The sequence below is a fragment of the Podarcis gaigeae genome (assembly GCF_964106915.1).
Source record: "Podarcis gaigeae genome assembly, chromosome: 17".
Taxonomy (NCBI): Eukaryota; Metazoa; Chordata; class Lepidosauria; order Squamata; family Lacertidae; genus Podarcis; species Podarcis gaigeae.
Genome location: NC_139694.1, coordinates 31,248,187 through 31,273,486, shown reverse-complemented (window position 1 = coordinate 31,273,486; position 25,300 = coordinate 31,248,187). Strand labels below are relative to the sequence as shown.

The following is a 25,300-nucleotide window of genomic DNA, read 5'->3' as shown; positions in this document are numbered from 1 at the left end:
CTGCACCGGAAACTGGGGCTCTGGCTGTTGCTTGAGCCTTAGCACCACCAAGTTCCATCGGCTCCTCCCCCTGCCTCCCCAGCGGCGAGGGATGTGACTGACTGAACTCCCTGGGGATGAAAGAAGACGTCCTCGCTGGTGGACGCACCTGATGTTCTTCCTCATTGTGCCAAGGACGTCCCTCGTGACGTATCCCAATCGCCAGAGCCCTCTGCACCACCTCCTCCAGGGTCTGAGGTCTGTCTCCCCTGGCAAGTTCGTCCTTTATGGGACCGCTGAGACCCTCCCAGAACAAATCCCTCACAGGTGTGCAGTCTTTCTCCCAGCGTAACGCAGTCAGTAAAGCAAAAAATCTGGAATGGTACTGACGCACAGTGGCTTTGCCTTGCCGCAGTCCAAATATCTCCCTGCGTGCAAGATCCAAATCTACGGTTGACTGGAAGCAGGCATCCATCGCTTTAATGAATTCATCAGAATCGCGGCGGGCAGGGCCATCTTCACGCCACAAATTGCGCAACCAGTCTCTGGCCGGCCCATGCAAGTGAGAAACAATAAACCCCACTTTCTCCTCCTCATCTTTAAAGTCATGACGAAGCAAGTGTAATGCATACAAAACGTCTGCTCTGAAACTGGGGTAGTGCTTCAGGTTCCCATCGAAGTGGGTGACTAGGCTGCCCCCCCACCTTCCAAGTCCAATGCCCTCTGATCTGGACCCTGGGAACCCTTCCCTGTTTGCACGCTCCCACCTTGTTTGCAGGTCCTGGCAGCGCTTCTCCATTTCGTCATGCTTCTTCTGAGACGCAAGGACTGCAGCGGTGAGTTCGGAAACTGTAGTTCGCAGTGCTGTCAGCTGATCCTCCGCACTCATGGCTGTCACCGTTTGTGAGCTTTGCAAAAAAAAAAAAATTTGCGTTCTTTGGGAGGGGACTTACTGTCAGAGCCACCCGAGGTCCCAGCTCACAAGAGACCAAAATCCAGTCCAAGTTATATACAAAAGGTTTTATTGAAGAACATTGTTGTCGTTACATCCAAGCTCCGTGGCTCAGCATCTGTTACCCTTAGATGTTAGAAGTCCCCTCTGAGTCAGTCCCGCCCCTGCACCAGCTTAAGAGGCTTGTACTGCTCCACCTTTTCCTCTCCTTCCTTTTCCGCAGGGTCTTCCTGCCCCCCTGTGCTCCCTCCCTTCGGGACTCCCCCGAGGCTGAGTCTTCTGACGCCTGCTCCCCCCTCCTTCGTGCTTTGGGACCAGGCTCCTCCTCAGGGCTCTCCTCATTTCCGCGCGCCTCCACATTTGAACTTGGCGCGCGTACGTTGCCTCTGACCTTCCTTTCGACCGTTACGCTACTCTCGGTACTACACTCCTCCCCTTCCGGCAGGACGTTCTGCTCCGAACTCCTTCCCCTCTCTGCTCCCTGTTCTGCTCTTTCTGACACACTGGTAACTCCACCCCCTTCACTCCGTTCCGACGGAGAGGCCGGTCCCGATCTCCAACCCCCACTGGGGATTCCCTCTTCGTTCCCCTGCTTCTGACTGCTTCCCTCTCTACTGCCCCTTGGCCTGACCAGGGGGGCTCCCTTTTGGGAATCCTCGGATTCACTTGACGGACTCACTGACAACCTCGGGTCATCGTCGTCCTCTTCCTCGTCGCCCTGGGACCCCTCCCCCTCGCTCTCTGTCCCTGAAACCCTGACATTATCATATATTCCTTTCTTTGTGACCTCTGATAGTCTCCCAAGCGGGTTGAAAACAAATGTTGTTATATCCTGTGTGAATTTTCCGTTCCTCCAAGAGCCATATTCAAACAGACAGACGCCATTTCAGCACTTCCGTACAAAACATTCTTAAAGTCTGCCCTTTAATCCTCACAGGCCTGCACTCTCTCCTCTCTTAGGGGGTTCTGCCAGGTGAAACTCACAGTCCGATATAATAACAAAACCATGGTCTCCTCCCCCTCGATCGTAAATCTTGCCGCCAGGCCTGCCTCCTAATGAGTCTCCTTTTATAACTGCATCATTCCAAAGGCCTTTCATTCCTTTCCAAATATTTCACAAGCCATGTCTTTGATTAGTAATTCATTTCCACACAGTTCTTAATCCTCCCGCTTATAATCAGTAATTGCAACGATTCTTCGGGGGGGGGATTGTTAGGTAATCACATAAGGTAAAAAAAGAAAAGTCCCCCCATTCCGTCCCGTTCCGACATACCGAACCTTTGATGTGTCTTCTTCTTGATTTATTCCTGTTGAATCCAACCCGTCGCTCCACTTCACAGAGGTCACTTTAATTAGCAGTCTATACTCCCGTTCTTCACTCGAAATATGTGCATTTGCTTCTCTCTAATTGTTTATTTTGAGCTGCTGCGATCAGAGACAGCGTCCGGGAGAGCCGACCCACACGGGTGCTGTGCGCCTTGTGCCCTCACCCCCTTCTTTCGAACTTGGGGGTGATTTATGGCAACCGCAGGTGAGGCAGTGTTCCCCATTCCCTTGGGGTAACAAGGGAGGTTGCATACTCCCATATCAGCCGCTTAATTACCTCATGTGAGCCGGAGAGATGGTATTGTCGGCCATCTTCCAATGCACCCCTAGGGGCCCTCCGATGATTTCTATATATTCATGTATACGAAGGGTGTTTGAATCATGAAGGCTTCTGCAGAGCTAAGAGCGAAATGCTTAGAATTTAGAACTCCAAAATGACCTCTGCCTCATTTCTCTCCCCTTGTTCTTCTAATGCACCCAAACATAGTAGGAAGCAATAAATCTGGTGTGCTGGCCATTTCCTCCGTCCAGGCAAGCTCCTCAGCCGCTAAAAACAGGAAAACACTAACCACAATGTCCCCGTTTATAACAGATGTTGTGTAGGAGGGTTATCAATACAGTAAGGGGCGAATAAGTTTCTTTTCTCCTTTCTTACTATAAATCAGGGGAAAGGTCAGGCTGATGTACCATCTGGGGAAAGCAGAAGTTGGGAGGAATTCTTTACATGGTCAAGGGCAAGATTTATGCATGTGCTCATTGGTTTTATTTTTGCTGCAATATGCGATTGTATATGATTATGTCATGTTTTATGATGTATGTACTCAGGGCGCTATAAAGCCTCAGGGCGCTAGAGCTACGACGCCTTTGGAAACCATTCCACTGGGTCATTATTGCTCAGCAATAAAATACCACTGCTGCGTCTGTCAATTCTTGGACACAATTTGAGTGGGTCACAGGTACTTTAAAAATCCTTGCTACAAGAGTACTTTAAATTTTCCCTTCTGGGGAAAAAGACTGGACTGACTCTCTGGAAACTATCTCACTTCTGTGAAAGAGTTTCAGAATTTGACTGTTGAAGACGTTCAACTTAATGGAATTACAATTATGGACTTGCTTTATTGAAAGACACCAGCTGGTTAAAAATCAAGACTAAAGGAAGAGGGCTATCCATTGCTAATATTGGCCTAAATTAGACTCAGAATAGACTCAAAATAAAAGTTACAATTGAAGCAAAGGCCTCTAGCCAATTTCCTTTGCAATAAAGATTGCCCCATTGTATCAGGAAAAATTCTGTCCTTAAGGTACCCGGAAATGCCTTACTCCTTATCTTGTTTACCACAAACCAGAGTGTATGCATAATAAGGCCCACTTTCCTTCAAATGCTGCAAGGTGATACTAAGAGTCTTTGTTCTGCCTCTAATGCATATGCAATTAGAGTAGTAGTAGAATGTATAATTAGTAGAATGTGTAATTCTAGGATTGGACAGAAGCTTATGCGTATTCATGCCTTAAGAATTGTATATCAGAGAGCGCCTGCTCTGTAAGCACTGCTCAGAATTTGGAACTGATTCCTCTGAGTCAACTTTACTGGGCAATAAAGACAATAAATCCTCACTCTTTCCTTATGGCAGGGCGGGTCTTGATTACTGTTGAGTCAGATGTGCAAAATACAACAAAGGGGTAAATAAGCCCACCCATTTATTCCCCACCCCCAGTAGATTTTATTAAAGCTTAAAAGAACATGTACAAATGTTAATATCAACCACAAAATAACTTTTTACAATGCAAAAAAGCATGAAAAACTCTAATCTAAATTAAAACAAAAAACAAAGGAAGAAGAAAGAAAAAGAAAAAGAGAGAGAGAGTGAAGGGGAGAGATTCTGATTCTACTGGCGGTTCCCTCGCTGTGAGAAGCCAAGTTACAGGGAACCAGGCAGAGGGCCTTCTTGGTAGTGGCACCCGCCCTGTGGAATGCCCTCCCACCAGATGTCAAAGAGAAAAATAACTGCCAAACTTTTAGAAGACATCTGAAGGCAGCCCTGTTTAGGGAAGCTTTTAATGTTTAATAGGTTATTGTATTTTAGTGTTTTGTTGGAAGCCGCCCCGAGTGTCTGGAGAAACCCAGCCAGATGGGCGGGTATAAATAATAAATTGTTATTATTATTATTATTATTATTATTCGTCTGTCAGCTATATAAAAAAAATATTCAAAACATGCGCTCCAAGGTAACCCCCAACTATTCCACTTATAAAACAATATTTTATTCGGTCCACAAACCCAGATATCACAAATTCAAGCCCACCAACTTCCGGCTAGAATAAGTTCCTTATAATGGGGAACTTTACTTCATAAGCTATCCATTCTTAAGGAAATCAGCCCTGAGTGCTCACTGGAAGGACAGATCCTGAAGCTGAGGCTCCAATACTTTGGCCACCTCACGAGAAGAGAAGACTCCCTGGAAAAGACCCTGATGTTGGGAAAGATTGAGGGCACAAGGAGAAGGGGACGACAGAGGACAAGATGGTTGGACAGTGTTCTCGAAGCTACCAGCATGAGTTTGACCTAACTGCGGGAGGCAGTGGAAGACAGGAGTGCCTGGCGTACTGTCGTCCATGGGGTCACGAAGAGTCGGACACGACTAAACAACAAATTACTTCATAAGAAGTTTGTTGTGAACCAAATCCCTCCCCCCTCATTTAGGGCTTATTCTGGCTTGAAATACATTGGGGCTCATCCATCACACAGCCCAGGCCTATTTTGCACACCTTTCTCAATTATTTTTTGAATCCGTGCTTGTCTGCAAAACACTGCAGCATTCTTAGAGACCTTTGGAGGTTATTTCTCTAAGTGCTCTGGCACCTCAGAGGTCACTTGGTAAAAATTGGTTGGATGAGGATTCAGCTGGAACCAACCCTACCTTGAAGCACACTAAAAATCAATTAACCACCACTTTCCTAAAAAATGTAGGCATCCAAGACAAACTGAAGTAAGTTGATGGAGGGCATTTTCCTAAAGGGGGAAAGAGGCGAGAAGAGCAGTCTATTTTCTGATGCCATAGCAACACCTAGTGGCAAAATCAGGCATCAGGTGGGAGCACGTTTACTTCTCTTCCATGACTGCCAATGTTTCTTTTCCTCAAGGAGCTTTCAAGTCCGTCACAATGTGTGAGAAGCTTCATGAAACATCTTCAGCGGCAAATAATGATGCTAAACAGGGAATCTAGAAAATGTTTCCATCTTCCTCTGTTTAGGTTGCTGAGTTGCAGCACTTCAAACAAAAGTGCAGTGACATATATGTTCATGGATGTCCACATGGGTATTTCAGGGAGAAGCTATGCCACAGCCATCTTTGGGACGTTGCAGGAACAATTGAGGCAGGCACCTTCTCTGGGATAGAGACAACAGAAGGCATTTGCCTGGCAATCCTGGCTGATGGTTCCTATCTGGTCTAGAAAAGGAAGATGCGTTGCACTGTGGGAACAGTTAAAAGGTAAAGGTACCCCTGCCCGTACGGGCCAGTCTTGCCAGACTCTGGGGTTGTGCGCCCATCTCACTTAAGAGGCCAGGGGCCAGCGCTGTCCGAAGACACTTCCGGGTCACGTGGCCAGCGTGACAAAGCTGCATCTGGCGAGCCAGAGCCGCACATGGAAACGCCGTTTACCTTCCCGCTGGTAAGCGGTCCCTATTTATCTACTTGCACCCGGAGGTGCTTTCGAACTGCTAGGTTGACAGGCGCTGGGACCGAGCAGCGGGAGCGCACCCCGCTGCAGGGGTTACCCTAAAACCGTTTGTGAATCCCCCCCCCAGCCAGGCCTCAAAGCCTCGCCTCAAGCACTTTTCAAACTGCATTCTCAAAGTCCCCCCCCCCCCCAGGACTAAAGTTTCTAGTTCAGCATCTTTCTGTGCAACAAGGTGGAGAACAGTGTCTTTGTGAACAGTGTCTTTTGTTTCTCAGGCCAGTGGCCTTGTTAAAACAGATTGCAACTTTCTTTCCAGAAACTATGCCAATGGAGAAAGAGAAAAAGAAATGTCCTGAATCACAAGGTTCCTACTGTTAGGATATTTCCGTTCCACCTTAAAAAGGGAGCAGTTTGTTGTGTCACAGCCTGCGTATTTCCTGTTCACAGGAAGTTTATGTTTTGTATATGCTTTCATTTTCTCTCTCTGCGCCTGGACATCGAAGCAGGCAGTCATGTTTTTTCTTTGTTCTGACCAACACTGAATAAAGTTGTAAATAATGCTCTCCTGGGTGCACCTTTCGTTGTACGAACTCTGCTGATAGAGCGTGCATCAGTCCTTGGAATGTGGAAAGCTGTTTCTGAGGCTTTTGTCGCTAATTGACTGATACTGCGTTTCTACGGGAGGTCGATTGATCGTCCGGAGGCAGCGTGGGGACATGATGGCCTTTGTCTCCCTGGCAGTATCCCAACACCTACCCCCTTTGGTTTCTCACCCCCTTTCCTGGGAGGAGTCCAAAATAGTCCCGAGACAGGAACTTTCTGTTCATGCTCAGGAGACACATGGGGCAGAACTTTTCAGAAGGAGGAGAAAGGGGAGGGAACTGGAGGGGGAATATATACTCTGTGCAAATGGCTGTGAACTTGTGCTTGTTTTGTGAATCTATCACACTTGCTCCTCTGCCCCCCTCCCCCAGGATGGCAGAATAAAGCTCTTTCTCTGGATTTAACCACTTGGTGTTGTTTTGACTCTTTTCGTCCCTACCCAGGTGCAACACTTTCCTACCCATGGTTAAAAGGGCCTAGAAAGGCTACAGTCTAAACCACTGAGCCTCTTGGGCTTCCGGTCAGAAGGTTGGCAGATTGAATGCACATGAAGGGGTGAGCTCCCATTCCTCTGTTCTACTGAAGAGGCTCCTCACGAGGCCAGAGGAACATCGCCCGGTTGTGAGGCATGAAGGCTGCTCCCCACAAGGCCCTTTCCACCTGGTCTAGGGGGTAAGGCCCACACTCACCCAGCCCTATAAAAGACGCTCCTCATGGGGCCAGAGGAACATCACTGTTATGTATTGGGTTTAACACTTTTTATGTTACAAGGCGCTTTCTAACCAATCGTATAAGCGTTGGTAGACCAACGTTCTAATGGCAAGTAAGCGCATGCACTTTCAACTTTCAACTGTCAACTGTCAACGGTCAGTTCATGTGGGGGCTTTTATTGTGTAGTCCTGTGCGTTTGGGTTTTGTTTTCCTATGAGTGAGCCATTGTCACTGACCATGTTGAATAAACGTTGTTAAGGAACTTATACTGTCTTGGGCTTCTGACTTTTTCCGAACGTTTAACTATCGCCTGGCTGTGATACATGAAGGCCGCTCCCGGCAAAGCCCTTTCCACTTGGCCTAGGGGGCGAGGCCCAAACTCACCAGCCCTACTGAAGAGGCCCCTCATGAGGCCAGAAGAACATCGCCTGGCTGTGTGTGTGAAGGCCACTCCCTGCAAGGTCCTCTCCACCTGGCCTAGGGGCAGGGCCCACACTCACCAGCCCTATTGAAGAGGCTAATAATAATAATAATAATAATAATAATAATAATAATAATTTATTATTTCTACCCTGCCCATCCGGCTGGGTAGAATTTATTTATTTATTTATTTATTTATTTATTTGTTTATTTATTTATTTATTTCTACCTACCTACCTACCTACCTACCTACCCCACCCATCTGGCTGGGTTGCCCAAGTCACTCTGAGCAGCTTCCAACAGAAGGTTAAAAATATATTAAAACAACAGGCATGAAAAACTTCCCTAAACAAGGCTGCCTTCATGAGGCCAGAGGAACATCGCCTGGCTGTGAGGCATGGAGGCCGTTCCCTGCAAGGCCCTGTCCATGTAGCCTAGGGGGTGAGGCCCACACTCACCAGCCCCACTGAAGAGGCTCCTCATGAGGCCGGAGCAACATCACCCGGCTACTGTTTTATTGTTTATCCACTATTATTTGCTCTTCCCATCGAACTATTATTTGCTCTTCCCATCGAACCCTAAACAGCATCAATAAAACACAACGTAAAGTTTTGGAGTGTTGATATACAAGGTTAAAGTCCACACAATCACTTTGTTCCCACATGAAATTGTGCTTTTCTTGTCCAACCCAGAGGAAATGATGCCTGAAGTTTGGGGAGAATTAGACTAATGAAGCAAAATCTGATTTGCAACTTAGCTAGCTTCAACGTCTCCCTTTGATAATTGAAGTATCATGTATCTGTAAAGAAAATAAATTTTGCTCTCTTGCTCTGGCAGAGCAAACAGAAAATGAAAACTAGGGGAAATATTTTTTAAAAAAAATCATTTTTATTGAATTTTCTATAACATATACAAACAAAATTAATACTCTAAAGTTCAAACAATCACATTTCTACTTATTTACTACACGCTCTATCCCACATGGACTTCCCTCCCTCCCTTCATCTGGCTTTCGTATTTAATTTTCTCTTTCACAGATTTTTAATTACATTCTACAAGACTTATTTTAATCCTGCTACAGTCTTTAAACTTCTACAGTTATTACCTATATATTCAACATATATTTACTCCATTCCTTTTTGAACTTTGTTTCCTCTGGTTACGGATCCTGTGGGTCAGTTTTGCTAATTCTACATATTCAACCATTTTTGTCTGCCACTCCATTAGTGTTGGTATTTCCATTTTTGGGCTACTAAGATTCTGGCAGCAGTCATAGTGTACATAAATAGTCTATGATCTGCCTTTCTTAATTCATCACCTGTCATCCCCAGCAGAAAAGCTTCTTGTTTTTTTGCGAAGGTATATTTAAATATTTTTTTCAATTCGTTATAAATCATATCCCTTCCCCCCCCCCCCATCTTTTCACATGTCCACCACTAAACTAGGGGGAATCTAAATCTCTCATGCCTTGGATGCATCACCACAGCGAAGATGTCAATTCTTGCAAGGTTTCTTCCTTTTTATTCCAAGTTTTACCAATTGTGATTGCTCCTGAGTGACAGGGTCCAATTCAGAAGTACCCTCAAGCTGTAGACCTGCTCCTTCCAGCAGTTTATAAAAATTATGCATAGCATAGAGAAAGCAGATTGACAAAGCCTTTTATGCCTCTCTAATAACATTTGAACTTGTGGACTTTCAGTGAAGCTGAATGTTGGAAGATTTAGGACAGATAAAAGAAAGTACTTCTTCACTTCAAACTATGGAACTCTCACCCCATTATGAGGCAGGACTCGTAATTGCTTCGTTTTGCGTTAAAGGTATTCTGTGGCCAAATATAGTCTGCCAATTAGGGCAAGTACAGGAAGCAAGAACAAATGTTTTATTTTATTTTTATTGTCTTGAATGTGGTGTCTGCATAATAAACCTCACATCGTTAAACGAATGTGTTCTGGTCCGGGAGAATTACTGGTATATGTTTAAATGAATCACATCTTACTTAATCTCACATTAGTGTCTTTATTCTTTCAGCCAAGCCACAGAGAAAGTGTACCCTAACTCTTGTGGGGGTGACTAGAAGTTGAAAACTGGCAGAAACCATACCTTCCAACATTTCTCTGATGAAAATAGGGACGTCCCATTCCATAACGATAATTTTACTATTTATACCCCACAAAAAACCTTCCATATACAGAATTGCCTTCAGATGGCTCAGTGGTCGGATAACTCCATCCCCTCCAACATATCTACAATGAAAATAGGGACATCCTAAGGAAAAGCAGGACATTCTGGGATAAAATCAGAAACCAGGATGGCTTTTCTAAATCAGGGACGTCCCTGGAACATAGGGACACTTGGAGGGTCTGAGAAACTCAGATGATGCTCCAGTTTCTCCACTTGATGCAGTCTCTCATCCTCAATATTTAAAACTGGGCAGCTCTTTGTTCTGGAAAGTGGTGGTTAATTGATTTTTAGTGTGCTTCAAGGTAGGATTGGTTTCAGCTGAATCCTCAACCAACCCATTTTTACCAAGTGACCTCTGAGGTGTCAGAGCACTTAGAGAAATACCCTCCAAAGGACTCTAAGAATGCTGCAGTGTTTTGCAGAAAAGTACGGATTCAAAAAATAATTGAGAAAGGTGTGCAAAATAGGCCTGGGCTGTGTGATGGATGAGCCCCAATGAAATTCAAGCCAGAATAAGCCCTAAATGAGGGGGGAGGGATTTGGTTCACAACAAACTTCTTATGAAATAATTTGTTGTTTAGTCGTGTCCAACTCTTCGTGACCCCATGGACCAGAGCACGCCAGGCACTCCTGTCTTCCACTGCCTCCCACAGTTTGGTTAAACTCATGCTGGTAGCTTCGAGAACACTGTCCAACCATCTCGTCCTCTGTTGTCCCCTTCTCTTTGTGCCCTCCATCTTTCCCAACATCAGGGTCTTTTCCAGGAAGTCTTCTCTTCTCGTGAGGTGGCCAAAGTCTTGGAGCCTCAGCTTCACGATCTGTCCTTCCAGTGAACACTCAGGGCTGATTTCCTTAAGAATGGATAGCTTATGAAGTAAAGTTCCACATTATTCTAGCCAGAGGTTGGTAGGCTTGAATTTGTGATATCTGGGTTGTGGAACAAATAAAATATTGTTTTATAAGTGGAATAGTTGGGGGTTACTTTGGAGCGCATGTTTTGAATATACTATATATACATATACCTGACATATGAAGAATCAGAATCCTTCCCCTTCACTTTCTCTCTCTTTTTCTTTCTTCTTCCTTTATTTTTGTTTTTATTTATATTAGTGTTTTTCATGCTTTTTTGCATTGTAAAAAGTTATTTTGAAGTTGATATTAACATTTGTATATGTTCCTTTAAGCTTTAATAAAATCTACTGGGGGGAGGGAATAAACAGGTGGGCTTATTTACCCCTTTGTTGTATATTGCACATCTGACTCAAAAGTAAGTCCGGCCCTGCCATGAGGAAAGAGTGAGGCAGCTGCCTCAGGCGGAAATATGGAGGGTCTGTTAGTGGAGAAAGTTCTCTGTGTTTCTATGCTGGGCTGCCTGTCCTGCACCCACTAAACTGGGCCACTGACCTCAAGGTGCAATGGAGGATGTGTAAATCAGATTCAATGGTCTGCTGAGCTTTTATACATGAAGTGGAAGATGGCATCTTCTTGCCCTTTGCTTCAGGCAGAAAATCCCCTTGATTTTCATGGGAAATTTTCATTGCTTGGATAACGTCATATTTGTTTTGTTGCTGAGTAATGGGCACCTCCAGTTCTGTTACCTATCCTGGTCTTTTCAAGCACAACTTGTTTGGAATGCATATTTCATATTATGATTGCTTTGGGATACAGCATTATGCAGACCCTCAACTATGTTCATATTTTCCAGGGAGAGTCCTGGATTTACAGAAGCCATCCTGGTTTCTGATTTGATCTTGGAATGTCCCCCTTTTCCTTAAGACATCCCTATTTTCATCAGAGAAATGTTGGAGGGTATGGAGTTATGCGACCCCTGAGCCAAGGAGATAAGTACAGTGGTAGTTCAGTTGTTGAAGGCAATCCTTTTCGGAAGACCGTTCAACTTCCGAAATGTTTGACAACTGAGGTGCTAAGGTTGCAGACTTTGCAGTCTGCAAAGTCAATGGAGAAAATTTAAAAAACACAGTGGAAGCCGTTTGACTTCCGAGGCGCGTTCGAAAAGGGAAGCATTTACTTCTGAGTTTTCGGCATTCAAAAACCGAAACGTTCTGCTTCCGAGACACTCAAAAACCAAGGTACCACTGTAACTGACAACCTTTAGAAGACATCTGAAGGCAGCTAAGTATAGGGAAGTTTTTTTGGGGAGGGTAACGTTTTATTAATTTTCCAAAAATAAATAAAAATAACAATAAACATATTTTTTAACCATGATTTTGCCTGACTTCCCTCCACTCCCCCTCTTGCTTCCATTGTTTAGTACTCGTTCACGCACGTCCTTAAAAACCTTATATTCTTAATAATCCAATTTTAAACCTTCTTCATCTTGTTACAAGTGACTTTTAGAAGTTTAGAACTTTTAGAAGTTATGCTAACGTAAAAATCTATAGGTAAAGGTAAAGGGACCCCTGACCATTAGGTCCAGTCGTGGCCAACTCTGGGGTTGCAGCACTCATCTCACTTTACTGGCCAAGGGAGCTGGTGTACAGCATTACTAAGCCGCTTCTGGCGAACCAGAGCAGCGCATGGAAACGCTGTTTACCTTCCTGCTGGAGCAGTACCTATTTATCTACTTGCACTTTGACATGCTTTCGTACTGCTTGGTGGGCAGGAGCAGGGACCGAGCAACGGGAGCTCACTCCGTCGCGGGGATTCAAACCGCCGACCTTTTGATCGGCAAGTCCTAGGCTCTGTGGTTTAACCCACAGCACCACCCGCGTCCCTCCAAAAATCTATACACCAAGCTTAAAAAATATGCATTAAACATTTGCCCCTCCCCTTTTAATTCAAAGTCTTCTTTTCTTTCTAGGGTTTCAAGTTAACTGATTTGTCCTGCTTAGTTCAGTAGTTTATTTTGCCAATCTTCTTTATCTTCTTAGGCAGAGGCTTCTTCCTGTAGGAACTGACTGGTCTTGGCCTGGCGTCCACTCTTAAGTACAGGAACAAAGACTTTCGTTGAATAAGTCCATCAAAACCTATACATCTCAATATCATAACTTCAGGGGTTTTTTTTTAACAACAATCATTTTACACATTCCTTTCCAATCTTTTCCCAGGCCTACTTAATTATTTTACATTGCAACTACATAAACCTTTTATCCTTTTTGCCCTCCCTTCCTGTTTCTTCTCTATCACAGTCAGAGCCTCCCAGATCATTTCACATGAGGTACCATTTTTATTTTGGAGCACTCTTACCTTCCCTTGCATTTTCCTCAAGCTTTGTCCCTCTACCCTTCCTGCCTTGGTATTTTGTGCATTCGCTTCTATTAATTGTCCCACAGCATCTGACATTAAATTAGTATTTTCCCAAATTTTAACAGCTGCTTTGTTAACACCTTCCTTCTGTAGCACCCTGCTTGTGGTTAACGCTTAGCTGGAATGAAATATTCAATCCAGCAATAGAGAAATTAAAATAATAATTTATTTGTCAGACAAATAAATGAGAGACACAGTGGTATATGGTTACCAAAGCTCTGCCCACTCTAGCCCTGATGGCCAGCACTTATATTTCCTCAGCCCAGCCCCCTTGCTCCTCCTTTGGCTGCCTCTGTCCAATCAGCCTGGTTGAAATTCCTATTGGCTGTTTGCTAGAACCAATCATAAAAGATACACCCATTTCCTATTACCTTTTATGGGAGACAAAGAGCTATATTTCCTTCTATCCATAAATGGCAGACAATAAATGGTAAGACAAATATCTTACATTTGCCTCAACAAGGCACCTTAATTATCAGATCATCTTTGCCCTATTGCCCTATTCACTCCAAAACAGATGGCTAATGGTTTTAAATTTTTATCTTAAACAGAGATCTTGGGTTCACCTTCTCACACACCATCAATGAAATAAGAATCTAACATAAGAATCTAACAGTTCTTACTTTCTAAATCCTTTGCATAATTACATTTAAGCCAATATATTTCGTACATAACATATATAGATTTTAGAAGCAAAGGCCTTTTCAAAGTAAAAAGGAACTTAGTAAAAACACTTTCCAAAAGCAACCCCTTAAATTTATACCCCCCTTTCAAGCCAGCTGCTTTTTCTATTAGCTCTTGCCCTTTAACCTTATGAAAATATGGCTCAAGTCTAATGGGAGGCACCTAGTATTGTTTTCTGTTAACCAATAAATCTCACTATTTTTCAACTCTTAATTGTGTTTTTGCAGCTTGATTGTATTCTGTAATATTTATGGTCAGTATGACCTTTTGCTCCCAGCCTGTAATTTCCTTTTACAACTTAGAGAAACGTGTCTCCTGCTACTGTTATAAATCAGAGGGGCCTCTGAGCAGGAAGACAAACAACTACCAAAGCACCCAGCCAGCTGCTTTATGCCTGGCATGAAACACAGAAGCATCTGCAAATATATTTTTTAAGCTCATTTTAAAATACAAGTCTTGATCAGAGGCCTCACTTCAACTGATCAAACAGTTCTCTTTTAAAATCTAACAACAAATCATACAATTCATATATTATATCCTCTTGCATTGTGGCCTGGCTGGTTTGCTTAAACAATGAGATTTTTTCTTCTGTCATTTCCAACCTCAGAATGCAAACACAGCAGTAATTGTATTTTCTTAAGACACATAGCGAAAAGGCACATAGCAACATGCTTTCTTAGCAACAGGACACATGTAGCACAGTAATAAGACAATAAGGCAAAGAAATATATATTTTCCCTGAGCATGGTTGTCACACATTAAGTTGAACGTCTTCAACAGTCAAATAGATCCTGAAACTCTTTCACAGAAGTGAGATAGTTTCCAGAGAGTCAGTCCAGTCTTTTTCCCCAGAAGGAAAATTTAAACTACTCTTAACCTTATAATCTTCTCAGGTACAGATAGGTAGCCGTGTTGGTCTGCCATAGTCAAAACAAAAAAAATTCCTTCCAGTAGCACCTTAAAGACCAACTAAGTCAGTTCTTGGTATGAGCTATCGTGTGCATGCACACTTCTTCAGATACACTTCTTCAGATAAGAAGTGTGCATGCACACGATAGCTCATACCAAGAACTGACTTAGTTGGTCTTTAAGGTGCTACTGGAAGGAATTTTTTTTGTTTTAATCTTCTCAGGTTTAACCTCCATTTTAAGTCTAGTTCAATCTCACTGTGTGCTATGTCGAAGTTCAACTAGAGTTCAGGTCAAGATCATTATTTTTTAAAAACTTGAAATTGGCATAAACGGAAGCTGGGTGCAGTCTTTTAATCCTAATTGTTCATTAGTTACCGGTAACTTCTCTTCCAAAGTAAATTTCATCCACACATATATTTTGTGTTTAATGTTTATTATTATTATTATTATTATTATTATTATTATTTGGAAACCACCCAGATCAGGGTATAAATAGAATAGTAGTAGTAGTAATAATAATAATAATAATAATAATAATAATAATAATGGTAAATAAATAAATAAATAAATAAATGAACAGGGCATCCCTATTTGGAGAAATGAAGGAGGATATGCATTATGATAACACCCATTGGCACATGTATATAATTTATATAAAATAATCATTTATATAAAATACATTTGTATAAAATGGATGTATCCCTTTCATCTTGTTCTTGTGTTTGGCTTTGGGTTCTGAGGGTGTGTGTGTGTGTGAGAGAGAGAGAGAGAGAGAGAGATTCAGCATGGGATTGGCATGCAAGTGTTGAGTCCTTCCAGGTGCCTCAATGGTCCTGGAAAAAAGACTCTCCTAGAAGCAGAGTCCCTGCTCCCTCCCCTCTGTGTTAGCTGGATAACGTAGGCATTGTCCCTTCCGTTTGTGCCACACCCTCCCTGGGGAAAGGTAAATTGCAGCTGACATGCAGTTGGAGTATTCAGCTGGTGACCTTGAGTGAACAGCACCTCAGGCAGGTAAGTGCTCACCTGAGAGAAAAGAATGGGAGAGGGGTAGAAAGGCCCTCAAGGAGGGAGAGAACAAATACCTGGAGCACTGAATGAGATTTCCTTTGAAATTGATGATGGCAAAGGTGTTTCATAGAGCAGGCATGTATTTATTTAACCATCTGCTTGGTCACCAAAGGTGACAAGGAGATGTATGCAGGTGAGTGGGCTGGGGGCTGATCACTCTGTCTCTCATATCACAGCCCCTTGTGTTTTTATACTGTCTCTGGAGGAGACCTAGTCTAAGGTTGCCATATTTCAAACAGTGGAAATCAGGACACAAAAGTTGCTGAAGTGGCTTTGGGGGGCGGCAGTTGTTGAATTTTGCGGGGAGGGAAACGTTGTTGAGTTTTTGTTGAGGGGAAGTTGTTTGTTGAGCTTTTTGGCAAAATTGCAAAAAAAGAAAGAAAAAAGACGTGGAACCACCCAAAAGAAAGCGCAGGTGTGCCTGGACCATTTCTCCATATTCAGCAAAAAGCTGTTTCTTCTTCTGGTGGAGAAGCAGAACAGGCAAGTCAGCTCAATCTGTACTGAAGCCAAGAATGAAGTCTGGAGAAGGGCAAGGGCAGCAAAGGATCTCAGCAAAACACTCACAAGTAATTAAGACCTATAAGTAGTTTATCAAAAACTATATTTAACAATAGGGTTAACAAGTTCTTGAAGCAAGAGTAGAGCCTCCAGGTTACTGACCTGCAAAAAAACCCCAACCTTTTAAACAAATAACATGAATACAGTGATACCTCGGATTAAGTACTTAATTCGTTCCTGAGGTCCGTTCTTAACCTGAAACTGTTCTTAACCTGAAGCACCACTTTAGCTAATGGGGCCTCCTGCTGCTGCCGTGCTGCCGGAGCAAGATTTCTGTTCTCATCCTGAAGCAATGTTCTTAACCGGAGGTAGTATTTCTGGGTTAGTGGAGTCTTTAACCTGAAGCGTATGTAACCTGAAGCGTACGTAACCCAAGGTACCAGAGAAGAGAACATATTAATCACTATGAATCTGAAAGCAATACAGGCAAACCTATTGGTCCATGGCAGCCCACGAGATAAAACCCAAAGAGCGACAGCAGCAAAGCTCCTTTATTAAGATGGATTGAAAGTAATGAGCAAGCTTCTAAGCTCATCAGAATTCTTCTCTTCAGGGTGGATATTAACCAAAAAGAAAAGGGAAAGGGGTGGGGATTGATTGAACTATTACTATTTGGACTCCTGTCCTGAGATGGAGAGGAGAGCAGCCCATTGATTTTAAAGAGAATGTTCTAACAGGTACCCGACCTTTTGTAGCTTTATGCCAGCAAGGCAGGGGGAGGGAGAAAGCTCTGAGCAAGCGTAACTCCATGACTGAGCTTTGCGCCAACTCCACCATGTCTCCACCTCCACCCCTTTGAGCCATCAACACAGGGGCTGCACCAGCACAAGGATGGTAGAACCACTATGCTAATACACTTTCAGGCTTTGCCAGTGTGTTGCGTTCTGAGGCCAAAGGAAAGGACTGGACCCTGATTAAAATAAAACACAAGGCTCTTGGAGGAAGTGCGTACCCCACACCCCTCACCAGGCCATTTTATTAGCAAAAGAATCCTTTACACAGTGCTGTAAGAACCAATCAGATTTCCTCTGAGCATTTAAACAAACTCCAAGTGGGGACAAAGTTAAACTATAAACACTAGTTAGGCATGCATACTTTGGAGTAAATGAATGAAAACAACAAAGGAGCATATTCAGCAACCCCGGAGGTTATAAACAATCAGTACACATGATAAGAAGGATGGGCAGGAGGACAGTGACCATTATCACCTTAATGTGAAACCTGTTTCCTGGCCCTAAGATTAACATCCTAAGATTAATATATAAGAAAGCTACATTGACGAAACTGCCCATTATCTTTGAGGACCCAGGACGCCTGCCGGTCTAAGTGTGTACGTGACTTGTGAAGAGAGAGAAATGGAACAGGGATGCAGAGGTGTAGATTGATCAAGAATCATATCAAAATAGTTTAAACGCAGTCAATGCAATGCTTTCATTGCTGACACAGATGGCTTAATCTTTATTTGTTATAATTCCTCATAGCAATCCCACCTGATCACTACACCAGTGCAAGTAAAATTAAGAGTGTCCTATTCCCACCCAGAATATGTATGTCAAGATAACGATTGTAGAGGAATAATAATAATAATAATAATAATAATAATAATAATAATAATAATTTGGCCTAATTTGGAAATACAGGGAGGAATTCCATGTAGCACAATGGCAATTGTTCCATCAGTGCAAGCTCTTCAGCTTACCAGACACCCTGGCACACACCCAGTTGGGCACTTTACCCAGAGTTTGTGTTTCCTTTTGGAAGTGAGGCACAGTGGAGACTGTGTGGTCTTTATTTGCTTAATTGACACATACATATATATATAACCTGAGCCTAAGATGGAGTTATTGTTTTTCCAGTAGCCACAGCTGTGGATCCCAGCAGAAATCAAACATCATGTTCAGCCTCTGTGCCTTTCCAGCCTGCAGCTTTTCCTCTAGTTCACACCACAGTCCCCCAAACTTTGACTTTCTAGTTGGGGGAGGCTGATTGAGGGGCCCCACCCATTTGCTGTCTCAGACAGAGCCCCTTCCCTTTGTTTTCCTTTAATGGCTCATCACCCAGGTGATTACCTCATCAGGAAGCTGGTCTGGCTTATAGTTTAACACTTACTGTATCCAGTTACTGTAAATAGATGGGTTGAGTGATTAATGTCAGTCCCTGAGAGTGCATATTTTCCTTCCAGAAACAGACTGCAAGGGCAAGAAGGCAGGTGTTATGAGCAGGGTTTGAGTGTGTTGGCAGTTGGCAGACTGATTCTCCAGGCACCCACCCTGATCCCTAAAGCTCCCCTTGTCTGCGTGCAAACACACACACACACACACACAGAGAGAGAGAGAGAGAGAGAGAGAGAGAGAGAGAGAGAACAGAATTCATCTTCCTTTCACTGGGCTTCTCTTTTGCAGGTTGTCTTTGGAAACAGGATAGAGGTGGCCAGGATCTCTCCCCCACCCACATAGTCTGCAAGTGAAGGTGCCAGGAAGATGCTCGTGACCAAGCTGCAGAATTTGCCCACTGTGGTCCTCTTCTGCTCTATTTTCCTTTTCCTACTTGTTGCGAAGAGCAAATGGGAGTCTCTTGAGACGCTTTCCTCACCGCACGACATCAAGCTCAAGGGCGGCCCAGATTCCACAGGCGATCCTAAAAATGCCATGGTATTTGAATGGGAATCTGCACTGGAGAGGACAAAGGAGACCAAGCCCTCTGGTCTGATTTCCCCACCACCACCAGTGGCCAAGCGGCATCCCTTGGAGGTTGTCTATTCCACTGATTATAAGTTCCTTCTCAACGAGCCAAACAAATGCCGGGAGAGGAGCCCTTTCTTGATCCTGCTGGTGATAACTGAGCCCCAGGATTTTGCCACGAGGCAGGCCATCCGGCAGACATGGGGCAACGAGAGCTCAGTGCCTGGGGTTTCCATTCTTCGTCTCTTTCTGACGGGTGTACACCCAAAATTTGGACACTTGCTCCAGGACCTTTTGGAAGAGGAGAGTTCCATCCACAAAGACATTATTCAGCAGGACTTCCTGGATACCTACAACAACCTTACCCTGAAGACTCTGATGGGCATGGAGTGGATAAGCAAGTTCTGCCCCAATGCCACCTACGTGGTGAAGGCAGACAGTGACATCTTTCTCAATGTGAACTACATGGTGTCCCACCTGCTGCAGCCTCACCTGCCACCCAAGAAGAACTACATGACAGGTCACATCTATAGGAATGCAAAGCCTATGCGTGAAAAGGCCAACAAGTGGTATGTGCCACGGGAGGTGTACCCCAATGAGACCTACCCGCCCTTCTGCGCAGGCCCAGGGTATGTGTTCTCTGCGGATCTGGCCAAGAAGATCTACCAGGTAGCAAAGACCATCAGGGTCATTAACAATGAAGATGTCTTCATGGGAATCTGCCTGCATGAGCTGGGCATCAGTGTGACAAATAGCCCCTGGGGTCTCTTCAACGTGTACAAAGTCAAGTATGAGAAGTGCAAGTTCTCCAAGGTGGTGGTGGTGCATCACTACGGGCCAGAGGAGCTGCTGCAGATTTGGCCTGGCTTTCAGGACCAGAACCAGACTTGCAAGAGTTAAAAGGGAGGGAGGTGAACAGACACACAGCCTCTTGTGGAGAAGTTGGCACAGAGGACTGGCATGTTTCTGTACAATGGACAAATCCATGCCAACAAATTGCAATGAGGAAAGGGAAGGATGGCTCAGAGAAGAAGGAAGATTCTGTGCTTATCAAAATCGGTATTTATGCCCTCAGAAGCGAGCTGGTCCCACATAACATGCTCATCGTGCCATGTGGTTCGTTGCCATTCACACTGCTCTCCTCCCCGTAGAATCTCTGCAGCTGCCCATAGCAACTTGTTTGGTCTGCTCTGAACTGACCACTGTGCCACTAATGCGCCAAATTGACAACCTCAGAGTTTTGAGATCATCACAGCCACCACCTCACCTACTGGAAGAGAGCAACCCTCAGGCCATGCAGGTGTGGCACTAGGCATAGGGTTGCCATATATCCAGGATTTCCCAGAAATATCCTCTTTTTGGGGTCCTACATGCCCATCCAGGGGGGATTATACTTTTTAAAGCAATTGTTCAGGATTTTGGGTTTTAAAATATATATACATGTTCTGCATGTTTACCTCTTGAAATATGGCAACCAAAAAAAGCTCAACAATTTTTGTGTCCGCAGAGTTCACCTGCTCCAACATATTGAAATGCAGGCTGGTCATCTTCAGAATAATTTAAAGCAGATCAGTAGAAGTTTCCTCCACAGTAGGAAGCCATACTCCACATAGGATATGCCTCTTTAGGTTGTTGCCAGTTGTGCAAAAGACTTATTTGCCATCTTCTGTTGCTTTTTCATATATATAAACACACACACACACAATCTTTGTTTTCAGAAAGCTTCTCCCAACACACAACGCAGCATTATTTATACATGAATCACCATAAAGACGTTAACACAACCATCCCCTGTTCTCTTTGAAGGATGAGATGTTGATAGATAGATAATTTATAATAAATAAAAACAATAAAAACAGCATTCATAAAGATAAAATATACAATTAGAGCAGATTGCAGCAATAGCTCATGAGTTAAAATTGAGATATATACATACACATGTACCACGGAGATTTGGGCTACCATAAAAACTGACCCTGAGGCGCCCCAAAGGGCGGCTTCAGCTTTTCCCTAGTAAGCTATATTATTCTATAGGATGATCTGGGCACATAATCTGGCTACCATCCAGGTCGTCTTGTGATCTTTGCCTAAGAGGAGAGAAAGTCCCGTTAAGTTTAGACTTGTCTGAAAGATCGGCGAGCCTCTTCAGCAAAAGGTCAATGGTGTCTCTACGAATCTCAGCATAAAAAGGACATCTAAAAAATATATGTCCGGGGCTTTCTATTTCCCCTAATGGGCAGGCGCAAAGTCTCTGTGCATATGGGACTCTTCTATAGGAGCTTTCCAGAACAGGTGAGGGCAATGCTGAGCTTCTAGCAAGAGTGAAAGCCCTTCTTGCGTTTCTGGATGTGATGCAATAGAGATATCTTGCTGGAGTGGCTACATATCTCCTGTTTTCTATGATTTTATAATTGGGGACCCTTGTACAATCCCGTTGTCTCTCTATGTCCATGATTCTTTGCCTAACCACAGATCTAGCTTGGCCCAGGCCAATAGTTATGAGGGTTTGGGGAGCCCAGTTTCTGAAGAGTGTTTAAGACTGCTTAAACTTCAGCCAGACTGAAACTGGTCACTCAGAATCAATGGGGCTATTCCTTGGGGGAGCAGTTTCAGAGTTAGCCACTTATATATTAATGTTAGACTAATATGAGCTTCGACTTTCATCACCCCTGTTTCTAGTCTGACCCATGCATTTGAAATGCATCTAGGAACTTGTAGAAGGCCCTGAGGAGTTTGGATTGCACTCATTCAAGGGGAATGAACAAGGAGGGAAGACGGAGATAAGGATGAAAAGGAAGGAAAAGGTGAATCCTAAACCAGGGAATAGGATTCAGAAAAGGTAACTGAAGTATCATTATACAAGTCCAAAAATTTTTCATGCTCCACTGAACCCACTTCACTGAAGAAAAAATGGGAATGCCCAGAACCTCCCCCCAACCCTAAAACACCTACATCCCGCAAAACAAATAAAAAACATTAAAAAGCAGGCAGCATGTATCAGCCAACCCTCCCCTAAGCCAAAAGACCCTAGTTCGTTGTTAAAAAATGGTAGGGGCAGGGGGGGGGGTCTTAATGGGCCTTGTAGTGCCCTTGGAGCTACGCTGGGGATCCCAAGAACAACCTTGTTTTTTTTACTGAATGCCTTTTTCACTTGTCTTATAATTTTGGCCAGAGATTTAAATGCCTGTGTAGGAAAAACTCCGTTGTTCCCTATTTAATTCATATAAACTATGTCTTTTGTTTTATTATGATTTTATTAAACTGATTTATTTATATATTTGTATCTTGTTTTTTTTTTAGTATTGTTTGTGTTTCTTAATTGTAAGTTGCTTTGCTAAGTGGGAGAAAAGTGTGTCTAAAATAATGCTGCGATTACGATAATACAATCTGAGAAGTGTTATATTAGCTCATAATATACAAGAAAGCCACTTGCAGGTTTCTCGTATACCCTGAGGCCACCCCAGAATAGACTCCGGGTGGGAATATGTTCCAGGTCACGGATATAATGAAATCGTGAGTCTCCAACAACATTTTCACTTACTGAAACTTCTTTCGGCTTCTGCCAGTTATTGGCGTTGCCCAAAAAACCCATAACACACGTTGCTGATTTTTGTTAATAAGAACACAAATGAACCTTTTGGGAGGAAAATGATGAGAAAGCTCATCAGAAACAGCTGTGAACTGCATTTACAGCATGCCATGGCAGCGTGGGTGTGAAGTAGACCTCTAACATATATTTTGGGCCTGTAAAGCGGCAGCCCTGTCTTCTACTGTGCCCCTGGGATCAATTTCACCAGCCTTTCACTGATGGTTCCTTCATGCAGCCTATTATGCACAAGGAACTCTGGGGTTGGTTGTTCTTGAGAAAGCAAGTCTCATAGGCAAGCACAAATCTCTCTTTATCTCAAGCTTCAGGTCCTCATTTAACTTCACAATCTCTCTCTGTTCTGCAGAACAGCACATCTCACGAGAGCTGGACAGTAGGCACCTACATACATCTATGACCTACAATTTAGCATCACTTTCCCTCCTCATGGTAATGGGTTTGCAGTCTGGGCTGGGAATCCTTGCATCTTGAGGCTACAGAAAAGTGCACTCTTTCTTTTCTGACAGATGCTTGAGTTATAAGCAATTCCCCATCCTAGGAAGTTGCAACACTGCCCAAATTGACCTGGGAAAGGTTGCCCCAACCTGTGCAGCACGGAGAGAAGCCAACAAAAGCTTACAGATAAAAATAAGAACAGCTGAAAACATGGGCGCGGGGGGGGGGGAGAACCACAATGATTAAAAGACAATTCAACACTGATTATTATTGATCCTCTTAATTGAAGAATCATGTTTTAGGCCCTAGCAAGGGCCATCCATGCCAACAAAATTCTAAAAGAAGGAATTATAAAATAATAATAACATAATATAATAATAATTTATTATTTATACCCCGCCCATCTGACTGAGTTTCCCCAGCCACTCTGGGCAGCTCTCAACAGAATATTAAAAACACAATAAAACATCAGACATTAAGAACTTCCCTAAACAGGGAAATACACAGTAAAAATGTCAGAATCCTCAGTTCAGCAAAACTTTGATTTGGGACAAACCCAAATACCACCCAAGTGGCAAGTGTTTAAGTTCTCCCGGCAAGATTTCACATAAGGTATTTGGGGTGGGGGGGTGGAGAACAAGGAAAATAATAAATACAAAAATTACAGCAACCAGCTACAATACTTTCTAAATAGGCCAATGTAAATTTGCTGCTACTGAACAAACAGAGCCACCTTTTTGAATATCCTTTTCCTGTTGGCAAGTGAAAATGCAAGGTTTTTGGTGTTGTTGTTTGGATTGGTAGCCAGGTGCAAGCAAAATGTAAGCCAGGTATTTGGGACTCCTTCAGCCCCACTTTTACTGTAGAGGGAGAGATGGACCAGCATCTTGGCCCCCATAGCTAGGAGGATGTGGATCGGGTCAGCAAACTTTTTCAGCAGGGGGCCGGTCCACGTCCCTCAGACCATGTGGAGGGCCGGACTATATTTTGAAAAAAAGAGAAAAAGAACAACTTCCTATGCCCCACAAATAACCCAGAGATGCATTTGAAATAAAAGGACACGTTCTACTCAAGTAAAAACACGCTGATTCCCGGACCATCCAGATTTAGAAGGCAATTGGGCCGGATCCGGCCCCTGAGCCTTAGTTTTAAAAAGGCGGAAATTGTTGTTTTAGTTAACCAGACATTAATCTAATACTGTATGGTATTTATAAAAAATGAACTTCAAATGTCCTTGAATTGGTCCATGGGCGGGTTACCTTGGTTGCCTTGGTTGGGTCCCATGAAGTGCTTCAGCTAAGTTGAGATTAAGCAGAGAGAGAGAGAGAGAGAGAGAGAGAGAGAGAGAGAGAGAGAGAAGGGGGGTCTGGGCCAATGGACTCGGAAGAAGATGCCCCCTGGCAGGGACTGGGGGCAGGACTCTGATCTGTGGTTTGGGGCTGTGGATGGACTGGGCCAGGATGTCGAAAGATGGAGAGGATCCCCAGCAGCCCCTCCAAGTGTCCTTATTTTCCAGGGACAGTCCCAGATTTACAGAAGCCGTCCCAGTTTTTTATTTGATCCCGGAATATCATGCTTTTCCTTAGGACATTCCTATCTTCATCGAAGAAATATTGGAGGGTGTGGAGTTATGTGACCCCTGAGCCAAGGAGATAAGTAACTATACAGTACAACCTTTAGGAGACATTTGAGGGCAGCCCAGTATACGGAAGTTTATGAATGTTTGTTTTATTATGAAAAAACAAAAAAAAATCCTTCCAGTAGCACCTTAAAGACCAACTAAGTTAGTTCTTGGTATGAGCTTTCGTGTGCATGCACACTTCTTCAGATACACTGAATTCAGAAATTTGTGACGAAACCAAGACAAGGAGCTCTGTGGAGGCCCCAGGACAAAAGACCATGCGAGCAGCTGCCCACCGGGGGAGCAGGGCAGAGGTTTGAGTCTGTTATCTGAGACTCTTTACTTTTCCTGCTGGCCTTAGCAATGGACTTTGTAGCACAGTGCTCTTTTGCATGTTTATATTTTTTTTACTATTTTTTAAAACGCTATTGCGATTTTTAAAAAAAGAATTGCTTTTGTAACTGTTAGTGTGTTTGAAAGATACTTTGGGGAAACTTTCATTCCTCCTCACCACTATGAGCTGAATAAAGAGCATGAAATCCACTCTCGACTCGGAGTATATTTCAGTGTTTGATCAGTACTTTTGAGAATTAAGATGAGCTGACAGACATTT

The 25,300-nt window shown here is 43.6% G+C and overlaps 2 pseudogenes across 3 annotated transcripts in view; both read left to right on the top strand.

Annotated features, from left to right (window-relative positions):
* Nucleotides 1-7,063: 7,063 nt before the first annotated feature.
* On the top strand, nt 7,064-19,979 carry LOC310834960 (beta-1,3-galactosyltransferase 1 pseudogene; annotated as a pseudogene). Of its 2 annotated transcripts, none has more exons than XR_014568632.1 (2): nt 7,064-7,651; nt 18,746-19,979. The product of XR_014568632.1 is annotated as a beta-1,3-galactosyltransferase 1 pseudogene (transcript). The 2 variants fall into 2 exon arrangements; XR_014568633.1 differs by lacking the exon at nt 7,064-7,651 and adding an exon at nt 15,690-15,725.
* The window catches only part of LOC310834958 (beta-1,3-galactosyltransferase 2 pseudogene), a 40,964-nt pseudogene continuing 32,405 nt past the window's right edge, over nt 16,742-25,300 (top strand). The window contains exon 1 of the transcript XR_014568628.1: nt 16,742-16,853. The product of XR_014568628.1 is annotated as a beta-1,3-galactosyltransferase 2 pseudogene (transcript). The remainder of the gene's footprint in view (nt 16,854-25,300) is intronic.